We start from the raw sequence: 18157 nt of genomic DNA, 5'->3' as shown, positions 1-18157 counted from the left end.
TCTGCAACAACATTACAGTTTTGTTTGTTTTTTGCTTTCGTAGTGTTGAGCTCAAGCCCAGGGCTTTGTGCAAACCAGGCAAGTGGGATCAGATACATACTCAGCCCCCCCCCCCAAAACTGGATTTTAAGTGCACATCTCTGATAAATGTACACACTATCATAACCACCAATCCCACGATGATCTAGAACATTCCATTAGCCCAGAAAGCTTCTTACTTTTCTTTGTATCTAACTCTTTTCCCTCATCCTATGCAATTTGGTTTCTGTAACCAGAGATATATCTTGTCTTTCCTAAAACTTCTTGTCAATACCACCAGGAGCATGTCTGGTTTATTTCACTTTATAGGATCAGTGGGAGGGTCAGGAGACGGCTGAGCAAAGGTACAAGTCTGACAACCTGAATTTGATTCCTGGAACCACAGAGGTGAGAACTGACTCCACAAAGTGTGTCCTCTGACCTACACATCATGCCCCCCCCCCAAAAAAAAACTATTTTAAAGATTTAAAAAACAGTCATCTCCATGAGCTTCAGCCACGCTGTTGTACACTAGGCACTTCATTCACTGTGTGTGGAGTGGGGAGCAGGGAGAACAGAGATGAGTTACAGGAGAAGAGAGACAGAGGAGTCAGCTAGAAGAGGAGGCCTGTAAAAACTAAACGAAACCAAGTGGAGAGAGCTTAGAGGAAAAGAGAGACAAGGAGATGGGGAGGGATGTTCAGGCCACACTCCCCTCCCCGCTGACGGCCAGGGAGCAGATGTGAGTAATACACGTGGGCTCAGGAGTGAGATCAGAAGATAGAAAGGTTTGTGCTTCACCAACCGTTAGCCAGAGAATGAGTGAGGTCTTTGTTAGGACGGAAGGAAGGAAGAAGACTTGATGAGTCTGTCCCCATGGCCACAGGCCATCGGCCTGGGGGAGAGGCAGGCCACAAATGAGTCAAGCTGAACTCATTCATTTTTATGGCTGAGTAATATTCCATCATGTGAATAAGCCCAAATGAATTAGCCATTTATCAGCTTGTAGACATTTTCAATCATTCCTAGTTTTGGACCCTGATGAATAAAGCTGTTATAAACAGTCATGTGCGCGCCACCACTGCCAGGCTCAGTCAGTCTTTAAAAAATGTTGCTGGGCAGCCATGGCACACACCTTTAATTCCAGCACTTGGGAGGCAGAGCCAGGTGGATCTCTGTGAGTTCAAGGCCAGCCTGGTCTACAGAGCAAGTTCCAGAACAGCCAAGGCTGTTACACAGAGAAACCCTGTCTCGAAAAACCAAAAATAAAAATAAAATAAAATAAAATAAAATAAAAATGTCTTTATTGAGGCTGAACAGATAGCTCCACAGCTGAGTTTACTGCTGTGTCAGAGGGCAGAACATGACATGTATGTATGCAGTCAGAGGGCAGGGCATGACATGTATGTGTGTAGGTGTGCAGAGGGCAGGGCATGACATGTATGTGTGCAGATGTGCAGGCAGAGGGCAGGGCATGACATGTATGTGTGCAGGTGTGCAGAGGGCAGGGCATGACATGTATGTGTGCAGGTGTGCAGAGGGCAGGGCATGACATGTATGTGTGCAGGTGTGCAGGCAGAAGACATGTCAGAGGATGACTTTATGAAGTCGATGCTCCTTCTACCTTTACATGGTTTCTGGGGACTGAACTTAGGTAGCCATGCTTGGCAGCAGGGTCTTTTCTCTGAGCCAACTCAGCAGTCCTAAAATACTTTTGATACTTTTAAAAATATTTGCCTACCCCAAAAGAACAAGTATCTTCTCCTGTCTTCTTCTGGATACTTTATTGTTTGGGCATTCACATTTAGATCTAATATTAATTTCAAGCTTTCATTTCTTTTTTTGTTTGTTTGTTTTGTTTTGTTTTCTGAGACAGGGTTTCTCTGTGTAGCCCTGGCTGTCCTGGATCTCGCTCTGTAGACCAGGCTGGCCTTGAACTCACAGAGATCTGCCTGGCTCTGCCTCCTGAGTGCTGGGATTAAAGGCATGTGCCACCGCTGCCCGGCTTCTTAACAACTTTTGGTTTTCTAGCTTTACTCTTCATCTGTGTACATGTGCATGTGTATGTGGCATTCATATACACGTGTTTACATACATGTGGAGCAGGACAACCTCAGGTGTCACTCCTTGGGAGTCATTCACCTTGTTTTTTGAGACAAGGTCTCCTGCTGTCCCCATCTCCCCAGATCTGGACTACAAGAACGTGGCTCTGCACGGGTCCCAGCGCTGCAGCTGAGGCCTGCCTGCTTACAGAGCAAACACTACTGATTGGCCTAGGTCCCCAGCAGCTTGTCTTCGTGTAGTTTAAAAAAAAAAAAAAAATCCCATTAACAGAAGTAGAGTTCAAGGTTCAGAGATTTTTTTTTTTTTTTAATGTGTGTGGCAGGGGTATTGTATGTGTGTGTGAGTGCAGGTGTCTGCAGAGGCTGGATCCTGCTAGTGCTGGAGTTACAGGTGGCTGTGAGCCATCTGACAGGAGTGTTGGGAACTGAACTCGGGTCCTATGGAAGAACAGTATATGCTTTTAACCAGGGGGCCATATTTTTAACATGATTACTTCATTCAGCAGCATTCCAATCACTCCACAGAGAAAGTCTGCAACTCCTGGCAGGCAGTTCCAAGTCCCCTTGGCAACAGCCAACATATTTTCAATCTCTATGGATCTGCCTGTTCTGAACATTGCACACAGAAAGAATCACGCAGGGCGGAGAGATGGCTCATCGGTTTAGAACACTTGCTGCTCTGGCAGAGGGCCCGGGTTCAATTCCCAGCACCCACATGGCAGCTCATAACCACCTGTATCCCCAGTTCTAGAGGATCAGATGCCCTCTTCTGACCTCCAGGGCACCAGGCACGCATGTACTTCACACACAAGCATGCAGGCAAAACACTCATACACATAAAAGAAGAACAAATAAATCTTAAAATAAAAGAAGAAAAAATAAAAATCAGGGACCCGATGCCTCTTCTGGCCTTCGTGGGCATTGCATGCATGCACATACAGGCAAAACACCCATAGACATAAACGATTGTAATGAAGATAAAGAAACAGAACCATGCAGTGTGTGGTTTTGTTATGTCTGGTTTCTTTGATTTAATACAAGGATTTCAAGACTCACTTATTAAAAAAAAGAATCACTCATGGCATAACCCACAAGCACTTAATTTATTTTAATGGCTGAATAATAATTCACTTTTAAAAACTTAATTATTGAAGCCAGGTGTGGTGGCATATACCTTTAATCCCAGCACTCAGGAGGCAGAGACAGGAGGATCTCTGTGAGTTCGAGGCCAGCCTGGTCTACAGAGCTAGTTCTAGGATAGGCTCCAAAGCTACACAGAGAAAACCTGTCTTGAAAAACCAAAAACAACAACAAATTAATTATTTATTGGGTGCTGAGTAGGTGGCTCAGTGGTTGGGAGCATTGGCTGCTCTTCCAGAGGACCAGGGTTCAAATCCCAGCTCCCACATGGTGACTCCCAACTTTCTGTAACTCCAGTCCCAAGGGATGAGACATACTCTTCTGGCCTCTGAGGACACTGCACACATGTGGTTCACTAATATACACGTAGGCAAAATGCCCACACACATAAAAATTAAAAAAATTTTAATGTATTTCTTTTATGTGTATGAGTGTTTGGACTGCATTTCTGTATGTACGCTGTACATGCCTGGTGCCTGAGAATAAAATTAATTATTATTTGTGGATTACTTAGTCAGAGATGCTCTATTCCAACAGCACAAAAGAACGAAAACAAGCTTCTATAACAAAAAACCACAGAGTATCTTTTTTTTCTCTCAAGGCAAGGTCTCTCTATGAAGTCTTGGATGACCTGGAATTCAATATGTAGACCAGGCTGGCCTTGAACTCACAGAGATCTGCCTGCTTCTGCCTCCCAAGCGCTAGGATTAAAGATGTGCACCACTATGGCCCAGCAAGTTTTAAAAATTAAAAGAAACGCTTTATTTAATTTTTATTTTTTGCTCTCTTTTCAAGACAGAATTTCTCCATGTAGCTCTGGCTGTCCTGGAATTCATTCTGTAGGCCAGGCTGGCCTTGAAGTCACAGAGATCTGCCTGCCTCTGCCTCCCAAGTGCTGGGATTAAAAGCACGTGCTACCATGCCTGGTCTGGCTGAAACACTTTATTTTTATTTTATGGGCATGAGTGTTTTGCCTGAGCGTGTGTGTGTGTGTGTGTGTGTGTGTGTGTGTGTGTGTGTGTGTACATGTGTGCACGAGGGCCTGTGTATCTGTGTATCTGTGCACCTGTGTGGAATGCCCACAGAGCCAACAGAGGGTGCTGGATCCCCTGGAGCTAGTTGTGAGGCACCCTACATGAGTACTTATCCAAATTCTGGTCCTCTGAAAGAGCAATAAGTGCTCTTAAACGGCAAAGCCATCTCTCCAGCTTCCTGTCCTCGAACTTTTTGTTGTTGTTGTTATTTCAAGACAGGGTTTCTCCATGTAGTTTTGGTGCCTGTCCTGGATCTCGCTCTATAGAGCAGGCTGGCCTTGAATTCACAGAGATCCACCTGGCTCTGCCTCCCGAGTGCTGGGATTAAAGGCATGCGTCACCGCCGCCCGGCTGTCCTTGAACTTTTTAAGACTCCCTTTTAGGTTGTATTAGGCAGGTTTGGCATAGCTTTGCTGTACAGAAGGGCTTAGAAAAGAGCTGCCCTCTGTAAGAGCAAGAGAATATTGTCAGCTATTTCAGTCCATATGGTCTCTGCCACTGCAGCAGAAATCAGCCAGGAGAGGACGTAAACAAATAGGCAGGTTGTAGTGGGCCCTGTGGTGGGCCAGACTGGCCAGGCTGTGGATTGTCTTCCTAGCTTCTAGGTCATGGTCCCTATGACTAGAGCAGGGCTTCACTGAGATCTCATGTCAGCCAGAATATTACTGAAGTATTTCCATTCTGATGAACCCACAATCCAAATTCTCATGGGGCTGTGGGATCTTTAGATCTCCACTTCACTCCCACGCACAGCAACAGTAAATATGTCGGCTTCACACAGTTGCCCTGCACACTAGCTAGGCTCAGCTAAGGATTCATAGAGAAGTCACACGACCTTGGGCATTCTCCTTCTCCATAGCTATCTTTCCTGCAACTTGCCTTAGAATTTCCTTCCCTCGGTGATCATTTCTACCTATTTCTAAAACCCAATAAATAGTGGCCATACATATTTCACCCAATTTTAGAGCCATTTACCATAATGGGAAGGCTCTGCCATGGTCTGAATCAGCAGACCTAAAACTCAATATTTTTTTCCCATTTATCATTCATCGTAAAATCCTACAAGCAATAAAACTCTGTAGCAATAAAGATATTTAGGAGCTGGAGAGATGGCTCAGGGGTTAAGAGCACTGACTCCTCTTCTGGGGAACCCAGGTTCAATTCCCAGCATCAACATGGCAGCTCACAATTGTTTGTAACTCCAGGATCCAACATCCTCACACAGACATACATACAGGCAAAAAAACACCAAGAGAATAAAAATAAATTAAAAAATTTAAAACAAAGCATATCTGGAGTCACTCTTAGTTTCTGCAAACAGCTTTCCCACTAAAGATCTAAGGATCTCTGGATACATGGCTGGTTTCATCAGGATAGATACAGGGTGTACCTGGAACAGTGTCCTGTGGTAGGGAGCAACAATGCGCCCAAAGATCTAGAGCCAGCTCTACAAGCTCTTGCTGCCCAATATAGGACAGTCTGAGGACCAGAAAGAACAGCGTGGGGTTGGAAAGATGACCCAATGGTTGCTGCTCTTGCGGAAGATCCAGGTTCAGTTCCCAAAGTCCGAACTTCTGTCACTCCAGTTCCAAGGGATCCAACATGCTCTTCCCGCCTCAGAGAGTACCCGCACATGGTGCACATACATACATTTAGGGACATACATACACATAAAATAAATAAGTCCCCAAAATCAATACAGATGGCAATGACGGACACACTGAATCTGGAGTGATAAATGTGACAAGGAAAGATCTTTTTTACTGAAAAATAATAGATTACTACATCAGCTGCATAATATAGAAAAATGATACAACTTAAACAATACAATGAAACAAATAATTCAGGCAAGATTATCATCTGATGCTAAAACTAGTGGCTGGGGGGTTGGAGGTGCCACTTAATAACAGAGAACACATGAGGCCTTGATTTGATCCCCTACACAAAAAAAGTAAATAAAAATAAAACCAAAGGTTGATAGATTATTGGGGAACAGGATAGCCACATGGTTTCAACTTGTCACTTGGCAGAAACAAGGTTTTAATAGTGGAGATGCTTCAGATAGTATTCGAGTTCTCTTTTGTTAAATTTGTTTATTTTAACTATGGTCTATAGTCTAAACCTTCCTCATTATTTCTTGGTTGGTATGGAAAACAGTTTGGCAGTTCCTTAGAAAATTAAACAGAATGACTTTATGATCCAGCAGTCCAACTCTTAGGTATATTCCCAGACCAAATGAAAGCAGGGACTCAAGCAGACACAAACCAATGCCCACAGCAGCATTATTCATGACAGTTAAAAGACTCCAAATGCTTCTGAACATGAGAATGGATGAATAAACCGTATATACATAAAAGGACTATTACTACCTTAAGAAGGGATGAAATTCTGGACCATGGTACAACTTGGCTAAAACCTGAACACATTATGCTAAGTGAATTAAACCACACCCAAAAGCCCAAATTAGTAAGGTAAGACCCCATTTACACGTGGTACCAAAAGAGGCAAATTCACAGACAGCATGTTGTATAGCAGGCTGAGTTTCTGTTTTCAACAATCAAAAGGTTCTGGAAATGACGGTGCTGAGGGATGCATAACACTACAAATGTACTTTGTGTGTGCATATGGGGAGTGAATCTAGTGTCTCACTCATCCATGCCAGGCAAGTGTTTTGCCATTGAGCGGCCCTGTGAATGTACTTGATGCTACAAGTATATGCTTTAAATCTTTTACTGATGTATTATATATGTATGGGTGTTTTGCTTGCATGTATGTCTGTAACACGAATTGTTAGAGGGTCTTATTAATAAAAACAAACCTGGAGCCAGGTACCAGGCTCAACGCTGGAAGATCAGAGAAGCAGAACAAGCCACAGCCACCTCACCTTGCCCAATTCCCCAGCTGATCCTGTTTCCTCAGACTGGAAACTTCTGTGTCCTCATCCAAATGGATCTCAGCTGAACTGCTGCTCAAAATCCTAAAAGCTTAAGCAGGCTAGTTCCTGGTCCTCATGCCTTATATACCTTTCTGCTTTCTGCCATTATGTCCTAAGATTAAAGGCGTGAGTCACCATGCCTGGCTGTTTCCAGTGTGGCTTTGAACTCACAGAGATCCAGACAGATCTCTGCCTCTGGAATGCTAGGATTAAAGGCGTGTGTTGTCACCATTCTCTGGCCTCTGTATCTAGTGACTGTTCTGTTCTCTGACCCCAGATAAGTTTATTAGGGTGCACGATATTTTGGAGAACACAATATCACCACAGATGTCTGTGCACCACATGCTTGCCTGGTGCCCACAGAAGTCAGAAGAAGGCATCGGATCACCTGAGACTGGAGTTATAGAGGCTTGTGAGCCACCATGTGGGTGCTGGGAATTGAAGCCAGGTCCTCTAGAACTTTTAATGACTCTTAACCACTGAGGCATTGTTTCAGCCACCAAACAATTATATACTTTATTTTTATTGTTGTTGATTTCTTGAGACAGGGTCTCTCTACAGAACCCTGGCTGTCCTGGAACTTGATATGTAGACCAGATTTGCCTTGAACTCACAGAGAACTACCTGCCTTTGCCTTCCAAGTATTGGGATTAAAGGTGTGTGCCCCCACACCTGGCCCAAATATATATTTTAAAATGAGTAAAGTAAATTGAGTATAGTAGTTCGTGATCAGTGTTATAACCTCAGCACACAGAAGGCTGAATCAGGACGAGTCTGAGGCCAGTCGAAGCTATAGCAAGAACCTGCTTGCTATAAAAGAGGAGTTGGGGATTTAGCTCAGGGGTGGAGTGGTTGCCTAGCAAGTGCAAGGCCCTGGGTTCGGTTCTCAGATGCGGGGGAGAGTAAACTTCATTATGCTTTTTTTTTTTTAACCAAAACCTTTTATTTTGTTTATTTTTATATTAATTTCTTACATTCATTTATTTATTGCTGGGCAGTAGTGGCACATGCTATTTGCAGATGATATGATAGTATACTAAGTGACCCCAGGAGTCCTACCAGGGAACTCCTACAGTTGATAAACACCTTCAGTGAAGTTGCTAGATACAAGATTAACTCAAAAAAACAAAAACAAAACAAAACAAAAAAAGTAGCCCTCCTATATGCAAATGATAAACGGACTGAGAAAGAAATCAGGGAAACAACTCCCCTCACAATAGCCATATATAATATAAAATATCTTGGTGTAATTCTAACCAAGCAAGTGAAAGACTGTATGGCACACACACACACACACACACACACACACACACACACACACACAGAGTCAATGTAATGATGCCTAACGATATTCTGCTATATTCATAGATAGCTGCCTAGCCCAATAGTCATCAGAGAAGTTTCATCTAGCAACTGATGAAATCGGATGCAGACTCACAGCCAAACATTAGGTGCCCTTGGGGAATCCTGTGGAAAGGGGGAAGGAAGGATTGTAGGAGCCAGAGGGGTCGAGGACACCACAAGAAAAACCACAGAATCAACTAACCTGGCTCAGAGGGGCTCACACTGAATCAGGGAGCCTGCATGGGACTGACCTAGGCCCTCTGCATATATATAACAGTTATGTAGTTTGGTCCTCTTCTGGGATTCCTAACAGTGGGAGTAGGGGCTGTCTCTGATTCTGTGGCCTGCTTTGGGGATTCTTTTCCTCCTACTGGGTTGCCTCATCCAACCTTAATAAGAGGGAGGTGCCTAGTCTTACTGTGCCATGTTTGGTTGATATCCATGGTGACCTACCCTTTTCTGAAGAGAAATGGAGAAGGAATGGTCTGGGGGTGGGGGTGGTAGGAAGTATTGGAAGAAGAAGAGGGATGGGGAAATGGAATGTAAAAAAAAAAAAAAAATTAAAAAGAGGAAGAAAAAAAAGAAGAAGGAGAATGAAAGACACAGAGTGGGAGGTCCTGGAAGATAAAGCCAGAAAGGCAGGCTGGTGCCGGTGTGAGAAAGGCCTGATTCACAGAGAACAAAAGTCAGCATGGCACTTGTCAGGTCATGGAGAACACCACTGAAGGTCCTGGACATGGGGTGACAGGAAAGTAATGGATGCTTGCAAAATATGAAGCTAGTCTGTGGCTGACGGCATGACACCACCCTGAGCCCAGAGTCAGCAGAGAAGGCGTGGTCATGGGATGGGGATGTTTGAAAGACTGTTAGAATCTGATTATCGGTTGTGTGCAAAGGGGACTGTCACAGGCCCTCACACCTCGACATGGGGCCAACCAGAAAAGGAATCCTTCTTCCAAGGACAGTTCCTTGCTCAGAGCAGCCCTTGCCTGGCCCCACAACCCATTGTCAAGAACCTTGAGGCCCAGGCCACCTTAGTTTCCTGGCCTTTGGTTCCAAGATTGAATCCCTTTAACACGGCCCTTTCACACGTAGGCTCCAAGTCCCTGGCGTTCCTGCCCTCCCCTCTGACCTGAGTCCCTTCTCCTTTGTCAGAGAATAGGAACCAGAGATACAGTCCCAGAAGCACACTTCAACAGGACACCCCTAAGACTAGATGCTGGGCCCACCAAGGGCCATGTGCTCCTGTGTTCAGCAGCTTCTGCTGATCTTGCCTAAAAAGAAGGGACAGCAGCAGCGAGACCTTATGAGGAGACAGTTCAGCCAACACAGGAGCATTCAGGACAATGTGGTCGTCAGAACGCGGGCAGAGCAGGAGACATGTAGCTGAGCCATCAGTGGGGGATGGTATGGTCTCCTGAGGGCTTCCTAGGCAGGGAATCAGTCAGCCAAACCAAGATGGCTGCTGCTGTCCTGGGTAAACTCACCTATCTCCAAACCTCCTCAGGACACATGAGGACATATCATGTAGGACACATGCAAGCTGCTCCCTCTTGTCAATATAGCCTCTTTTACCCAGACCCCTCTCACCCCACGGCTGTCTCTGGCTTGATCAGGTCCACAGACAGGGTCTGCTTTGGCACGGTCTTGCACTCTCTGTGTGTCCCTCCCTGTCATGCTCACCTGTCACTGGACCTCTGCAGCTCCCTGGACCAGTGGGTGCCAGCAGGGTGGGGTAGGTAACTGCTAGCCAGGCCAGCCTCACCAGGCACTTGTACAAGCTTCCCTCCCCATGCAGGTGGGGAACAGTCTCCCTCACCCCCGCACTCCCCTCCCCAGATGGTGTTTCTCTGCGAAACAGCTCTGGCTGTCCCAGAACTCACTTTGTAGACCAGGCTGGCCTTGAACTCACAAGAGATCCGCCTGCCTCTGCCTCCTGAGTGCTGGGATTAAAGAGCTGAGCCCCCACAGCCCAGCCAGATTTCCTGTTCTTGATCCTCTAGCCAGATACACAATCCCCTAAGTATCTCAGCCACCCAAATACCCATCTGCCAGAGGATACACCTGCAGAGCCAAGGAAAGGAGCTTTTACTCTCAAATGGGACTGTCCACATGGGAATGGGTTTACATCTAACGAGGCATGGGAATGAGAGACTCTCTTCTAATATATCTGATAACAGATACTGGAAGGTTGTAGAAAATAGGCAGGAAATTCTAGCTGAACTGGAAAGAGAGATGCTTTCTGGAATCCAGCTGAGGACTGTTGTGCCCCAGTAGGAAGAAGACATCCCCTTTAGTGATAACAGGCAGGAAAGATAACTGGTCTCAGTGCCGTGTTTAGCTTTTTGCTCTACACCCTAAGAACCCAAACCTTCAGGCTGAAAAGTGAAGCTATCTCCCAAGAACCTGCTGCTATTGAGATCAAATGAGATCTGTTAGTGGCATATTTGCAAATGGTAAAAGACCATCATACTCTTGAGACCAGCTGACTCAAGCCTCCCTGGTAAACACGGGCTTATCCTGACTTCTTAGCCATCAGGAAGGAGGTAGCAGGCTTCCCCGGACACTTAGCTGCAAAGGACTCTCCCACACCCTTCAAGCACTTACCTGCAGCCAGTGAGTAGGAGCAAGCACAGGGCAACAGTAGGGCTCCAGGTACCAGCAGGGGCCAACAGGAGGGGGAGAGCTCTCCTTGGCTCATTTCTCCAGGAAAGGGAGCACTTGTAGTCCCCTGCAGTCCTAAACCGCCCCATACCTAGGGACAAAGAAGTCAACTAGCTGTTCACTTGCCTCTCTTTTATACCATTTCCCATTTTGAAGGTGACTTTGCATCCACCTCAAGCAAGAGGACTAGGAGAACTCAGACCCTTGATAAGTTAAAGGTCCTGTTCTTGAACATTTCTCCTTTCAGTCTTACCTTGGTTTGTTTGTTTGTTTAATGTTTTTGTTTTTTCAAGACAGGGTTTCTCTATGTAGTCCTGGCTGTCCTGGAACTTACTCTGTAGACCAGGCTGGCCTTGAACTCACAGAGATCTGCCTGCCTCTGCCTCCTGAATGCTGGGATAAAGTCATGTACCACTGCCCGGGTCAGTCTTATCTACTTGTGCCTTCCCCAAGAGACACCACTGCCCTGCATCCCTAGACACCTGTCTCTGAAGGAGTAACTTCTGGGTAGAACTGGAGAAAAGCAGGACCCCCCCAAACCACCCTGAAGATGGAGCTGCTGGTGTTAATGCCATCCTTTTGCAGCAGTCTGGTAATCTAGTGTGACGGCTATAGCTTCCCGAAACCAAAGGGGTTACAGATAGAGAGAAATGTCCCTGGGGAAGAGTTGGTTGTAGGAAAAGAAGTCCAAACGTAAACAAAGTGATATCCACTATTATCCTTTAAGATTGTTTCAGTCGGGCGGTGGTGGCATGTGCCTTTAATCCCAGCACTCAGGAGGCAGAGGCAGGCGGATCTCTGTGAGTTCGAGGCCAGCCTGGGCTACAGAGCGAGATCCAGGACAGGCTCCAAAGCTACACAGAGAAACTCTGTCTTGAAAAAAAAAAACAAAAAAGAAACAAACAAAAAAGATTGCTTCCTGGTCTAAGTTTCATTCCTCCTGTCACAGCTCTTCCCTTAAGCTCCAGGAAAGGAGGTTCACAGACCTTTCTACACCCTTAAGAGACTTCATGCATTTGTTTTCTCAGTGGGACTGTAGGAGATATGCCAACCATCTGGCTCGTGCCCCATAACCATCTGCCTGGTCACACTCTTCCTCTTATAGGAATGGCTGTATGAAGGTGTAGGTGATTTACAGGCCCCAGCCTGGTTCCCTTTGCGGAGAACTATTCACTGATACATATACTGTGTCAACCATACGTCAGGCAGGGAGTAAGCGAGCAGCAGAGTCTGTCTTCGTGGACCATCGAGTCAGGATATAGGCCGTTCTCTACATGTCACAGGCTCTAAGAAGGGCCCCTAGAATCTCTCTCCTCTAATTTTTTACTTACACATTTTACACATATATTAGGAAGCTCATGCGCAGTCTCCTCTTTTTCTTGGTATAGCATGACTTGGGAGCAGTCTCTCCTGCTTTGGACTCTCCAGAGCACAGTGACCTGGGCCTTGAATGCTACATTAATTTCTACTTAAATTATGTGTTTGGACTCGTAATTACTTCCCTGTCAGATCCTATGTTTCCAGGGGAAATGGTTGTATTATACATCACATTCCTCAGAGTACCCCACACAGTACCACATACATAATAGGTGTTTAAAAATGTTCATGGGAGCCAGGTGATGATGGCACACATCTTTAGTATCAGCATTCAGGAGGCAGAGGCAGGCTGACCGCTGAGTTCAAGACCAGCCTGGTCCACAGAGCAAGTTCCAGGACAACCAGGGCTACACAGAGAAACCCTATCTCAACCCTGCCCCCCCCAAAAAAAAGACTGTTCACGGGACTGGAGAGATGGCTCAGTGGCTTAGGGCACTTGCTGCTCTTGCAGAGGACCCAGGTTTGATTCTCAGCACCCACATGGCTGCTCACAGCATCCCTAATCTCAGTTCCAGGAGGATCTGATGCCCTCTTGTGACCTCCATGGGCACCAGGCATGCACATGGTACACATACATACATGCAAGCAAACACGTATCCACATAAAGTAAAATGAATAAATCTACAAACAAATTTCATGGAATAGTTTCCACATAAAAATGTTGGTTAGATGAATGGAGGTTCTTTGTGAAGCTATGGAAGACCCAGATTAAAGTATAAAGAATATTCATGGGCTGGAGGGATGATTTAGCAGTTCAGAGCGCCAGCCACTCTTGGTTGAGTTCCCAGCATCTACACGGCACCTCACAACTGTCTGTTAACTCCAATACTAGAGGCTCTGATGCCCTCTTCTGACCTCTGTGGGCACTGCATGCATTTCACAGAAGATGTAAGTGCTCACTTCCTCTAAGAATCTTAAGGGAGGAAAAGTATCTTCCCCAGAACCAGATGTTGGACCTTGGGCCATCCCTACACACTGTGCCAGTGAGTGCACTGGCCTTCAGCATCGAACCTGAGTGAGTAGACTCAGCTGTAAATATATGATCCTACCCGAAAAGAATGGGTATGCCCAGAAATAAAAGAAGTTACTTCAAAAATTAGGGATCTGGCTGGGCAGTGGTGGCACACGCCTTGGTCCCTGCACTTGGGAGGCAGAGGCAGGTGGATCTCTGTGAGTTCGAGGACAGCCGAACTCACAGAATTTAAGGTTAATGAACCTTAAAACAAAGACAAAAAACAGGAGTTGGCACTATCCTTACCCTTATTTGTGCACATGAGGAAACAGAGGCCCAGGAGGTGTAATAAGTGTGCACCCAAATCACAAATCCAGGTTTGACTGGATCACATCCCAGGCTGGGATTCTTGTTTAAACCATCTCATGGGGGGGGGGGGGGCTGAGGGGTGGGAGGAGGGAGGACGGGGGAATCCGTGGCTGATACGTGAAATTAAGTTAATTATAAAATAAAAATACTATTAAAAAAATAAAACCATCTCATCCCCACCACCACCTTTTTTTTCCTCTTGCACTTGGGAGGGGAAGCGACTCTAGCTGTAGGTAAATTGTATAGCTAGAAAACACCTTGGGGATTATTTGCTTCAAGCTCCTTTTTAATTTATTTTTAATTTTATTTTTTGAGACAAGTTCTCACTATGTAGCCTTGGCTGGCCTGGACTGGATATGAACATCGGGCTGGCCTGAACTCACAGAGATCCACTTTCATCTAGAAGGGTACACCACCACATCCTGCTCAAAAGTTCCTTCCTTATTTTAAAGAGACAGGAACTCGGGTTCAACGAAATAGAGGGACTTGTCTTCTTCTATTCCAGGGCAAATCCCTTTGCATTGGGCGGGAACAAGGACGAATATGAAACTGGGGGTCAACCTGGGGTCCCAGTTCTTTGGAGGCAGAATCAGGTCTAAGCCCGAGGTGCGCTGGTCTCCCAGGCATGAGAATTATTCTTCCACATTCACTCAGCGCCCACTACCCCGCCCGCTGTCCGCTCGAGCCGGGAAGTACCTGTGGGTGGCGCGCAAGCCCTCCGCTGAGGGCGACAAGATTTAGAGACTGGCTCAAGACGAGCCGCACGTTGCATGCCAGAGCAAAACATTGGTCTCGCCGGCTTCCTCGGGACGCTGAGGCCCCGGGAGAGCGCGGACGCCGGGACACCCAGCAGAATTTGGCAGCGCTGGTCCCGGGAGGCAGTTCCCCACTTTGTCCCCGTAATGGTCTGCAGACCCGGTCACCTAGCTCCTAGCTTCTAAGAGAGAAACATTCCAACCCCTCATAGCACAACTGTCGGGCTTATCCGGGGGTCGAGGTTCCCATGGAAACTTGAGGACGTTCTTTGCGCCTGCGCAGTTGCGCTAGACATGCTGGGAAATGTAGTTTCCAGTTTGCCGCTAATAGGTCTGAGGAGTGGCCACGAGATGGCGCCCGAGCGTCGCGGTTGGTGCTAACGAGCCGAGAGTCTCTGCTTTCGCTGTTGCTGCGGCCTGACGCGAGGCCGCCGAAGCCTGAAAGGTCGCTCTCTGGGACAGCCCTAGCTCTGAGGCGTCTTGCGTGCGAGTAGAGGCGGAAGCGCGAGCTATGAGGAGGCTTTCATTTTGTTGTGTCTTTACACAGCCTAATGAGGAGCTGCCCCGGCTCCGGGCCCGGAGAAGGCTTTGAAGAGGAGAACTAGCCCAAGGTGGGGCTACCTTGAGACATGCGAGCTCCCCATCACCGCAAGTGTTCAAGTCGGGGCTGCGGAGTCAGGCGGGAGTTGAGCGGAGACCCTGAGCGCAGGATTTTTCTGACTCTGCCTGTCGGAGTTGGGTGTTTCCAGGCGGTTCTGCGCCGCTTGAGCACCGGTGTAAAAATCAGTGAGTTGAACCGAGAAACAGACGTCTCTGTGCCCGGAGTTAGGCTCCTGGATTGAAATCTAGAAACCCAGGATCGGATTGAGGCTCTCTTAGATACTCCGTAGTTTCTTGTGAGTCTTGGTTCCTCAACACCAGTGGTTGTAAAGCTGACCTTTGTCACTCTGAGAGTATTGCAAGGTGACTTGGGCGGGTAGGCTGGATGGCCCTTGAAGGAGGTAGACTTTCCCATTTATTGTAAATAGGTGCAACTTCCTGGAAGGAAATTAGGCAATGTCTCGCGAAATTAAAAATGCATATCTTGGAGACCAGGCTGGCCTAGAACTCACAGAGATCCACCTGGCTCTGCCTCCCGAGTGCTGGGATTAAAGGCGTGCGCCACCACCACCGCGAGTTCCAGGAAAGGCGCAAAGCTACACAGAGAAACCCTGTCTCGAAAAAACCAAAAAAAAAAAAAAATGCATATCTTGCTTTAGCAATTTTAGAACTATGTCCTACAGACTTAGTAGCAAACAAAATATTTTTTGCTGCGGACAAGAAGAGACCTTAGTGAAATGTTACTTGGAATGGATTTTTAGAAAATGTACACAGACTGTTCATCAATAAATGGTTATTTATATAGCCGAGGAAGTGGCATAAACCTTTAATCCCGACACTGGGGAGGCAGATCTCCGAGTTCAAGGCCAACCTGGTCTACAGAGTGAGTTCCAGGATAGTTAGGGTCACAAAGAGAAACCTTGTCTCAAAAAATAAATTAAAAAAAAAATTAAAGGTTACTTAAATACGTAAGAGTCTGTGAATTTGAATATGTATGGTTATTTAATTTTTTTGTATGTGTGACACTTGGTGTTGAACTCAGGGCCATGCCATGCTAGGCAGACCCTTTACCACTGAAAAAGCTATGGCTGGTATTTTAAAATTGGGGCACATCTTTATGTGAAAGTTATGTGAAACTTATGGTTCGAAAATTATTTCAAAGTGCTCTACAGAATTTTGTTGCTGTTGTTGCTTGGAGACAGAGTTTCACTCTGTAGACCAGGCTGGCCTGGAACTCCCTCTGTAGACCAGGCTGGCCCAGAACTCACCTGAGATCCACCTGCCTCTGCCTTTTGAGTGCTGGGATTAAAGGCGTGCGCCACCACCGCCTGGCCTAGAATTTTAGTGTGCTGTTGTCTGGGGCCAGTGGGAGGACACCTGCCACCGAGACTGAATACCTGAGTTGGGTCCCTGGAACCTACATGTTGGGGGAACCTGACTCCCTCCGGCTGTTGTCTGGTCCTCACCACAAGCTGTGGCATCTGTGTACACATGCACACCAAGTACACAAATGTAATGAAAGATTTTATATGCTACCACCTACATTTCCAAAGAACACACACACTAGTATATTTGATTACATAACCATGGATCGTCTTTGGAGGGCCTCAGAGGCTGTGAATAGCCATTGCCTGTGAAGATGGAAGTGAGTCACTGAAGAGCAGGACAGACTACATCCTCATTTTCTGTTAAGCGCATTAGCAATTTGTTTAAGCTTTGTATACACAAGTCTTTTTATTTAATTTATTTTGGTTTTTCGAGACAGAGTTTCTCTGTGTAGCTTTGGACCCTGTCCTGGAACTCGCTCTGTAGACCGGGCTGGCCTCGAACTCAGAGATCCACCTGTCTCTGCCTCCCAAATGCTGGAACTAAAGGCGTGCGCCGCCACCATCTCCCAGCTGTATAGTTTCCTTTCCAGTCTTTGTTTCCCCATGGATGCCAAGTCCTTATTTCTTAGGGTCCTTGTGAACAGGGGTTGGGAGGAGCTGAGTTCATGACTGTGTCCCAGCTTCAGGAAGCAGGGCTGTTCAGCACTGAACACACTTAGCCCAAACCAGTGCAGTATGTCATAGTGTCATAAAGCACAGAGCATGATCTTGGGACCAGGACGGAAATGACAATGATGGAAGCACTAACTCCTTTTTTCTTTTTTTGGTTTTTCGAGACAGGGTTTGTGTGTGTAGCCCTGGCTGTCCTGGAACTTGCTCTGTAGACCAGGCTGGCCTTGAACTTAGAGATCCTCCTGCCTCTGCCTCCCAAGTGCTGGGATTAAAGGCGTGCCGGGCTTGGAAGGTGATTCTTGGAACCCAAGTATCCTCAAGGACTAGCACAAATGTCCTAAAGGAAGTTGAGCCTTAAGGACAGGCTTGGTCTAGTCCAGGTAGGCGGCGGCAGTAGCCGCCGAGTTCCTACTTACTCCGAGTTAACTTCCTTTAGCTACCCCAATCAGGCTTGTTCCCCCTGCACCTGTTGATGGGCAGGATAGCTAACATTTACCCAGGCTGTGCCCTAGAGATGAGGAGATAGCACTGGCTACCTCTTCCCCTCCCCCAACATACCACTCAGTCAATACAGGTCTGTCACAGGACACCTGAGAGACACAAAGCTGGAGAGGGTAGGAGAGGGGGAGTGCCGTGTGTAAACAGAGAAGGATCTGACTGAAGACAGATGGCTTTGTCACCAAATGGAAAAAACTTCATATGAAAATGTCTTTATTTCTCAGCACAAAGCCAGGTACTGTACGACTGTGAAAAACTTGACTGGCCAGAGATCTTCACCAACAAGAAGACTCTCTTTGGCCCAGTGCCCTGTGACCCAGTGAGGGCCACAGGAGACTCAGCCCAGCAGCAGAGGCTCTGGTCGGTTTTGTGTGTGGGGGGAGCCCCTCAGAGCCTGTGGGGCTGGGG

This window comes from Peromyscus eremicus, chromosome 1 (assembly GCF_949786415.1).
Source record: "Peromyscus eremicus chromosome 1, PerEre_H2_v1, whole genome shotgun sequence".
In the NCBI taxonomy this organism is placed as follows: Eukaryota; Metazoa; Chordata; class Mammalia; order Rodentia; family Cricetidae; genus Peromyscus; species Peromyscus eremicus.
Note: the sequence above shows the minus strand (reverse complement) of the source record.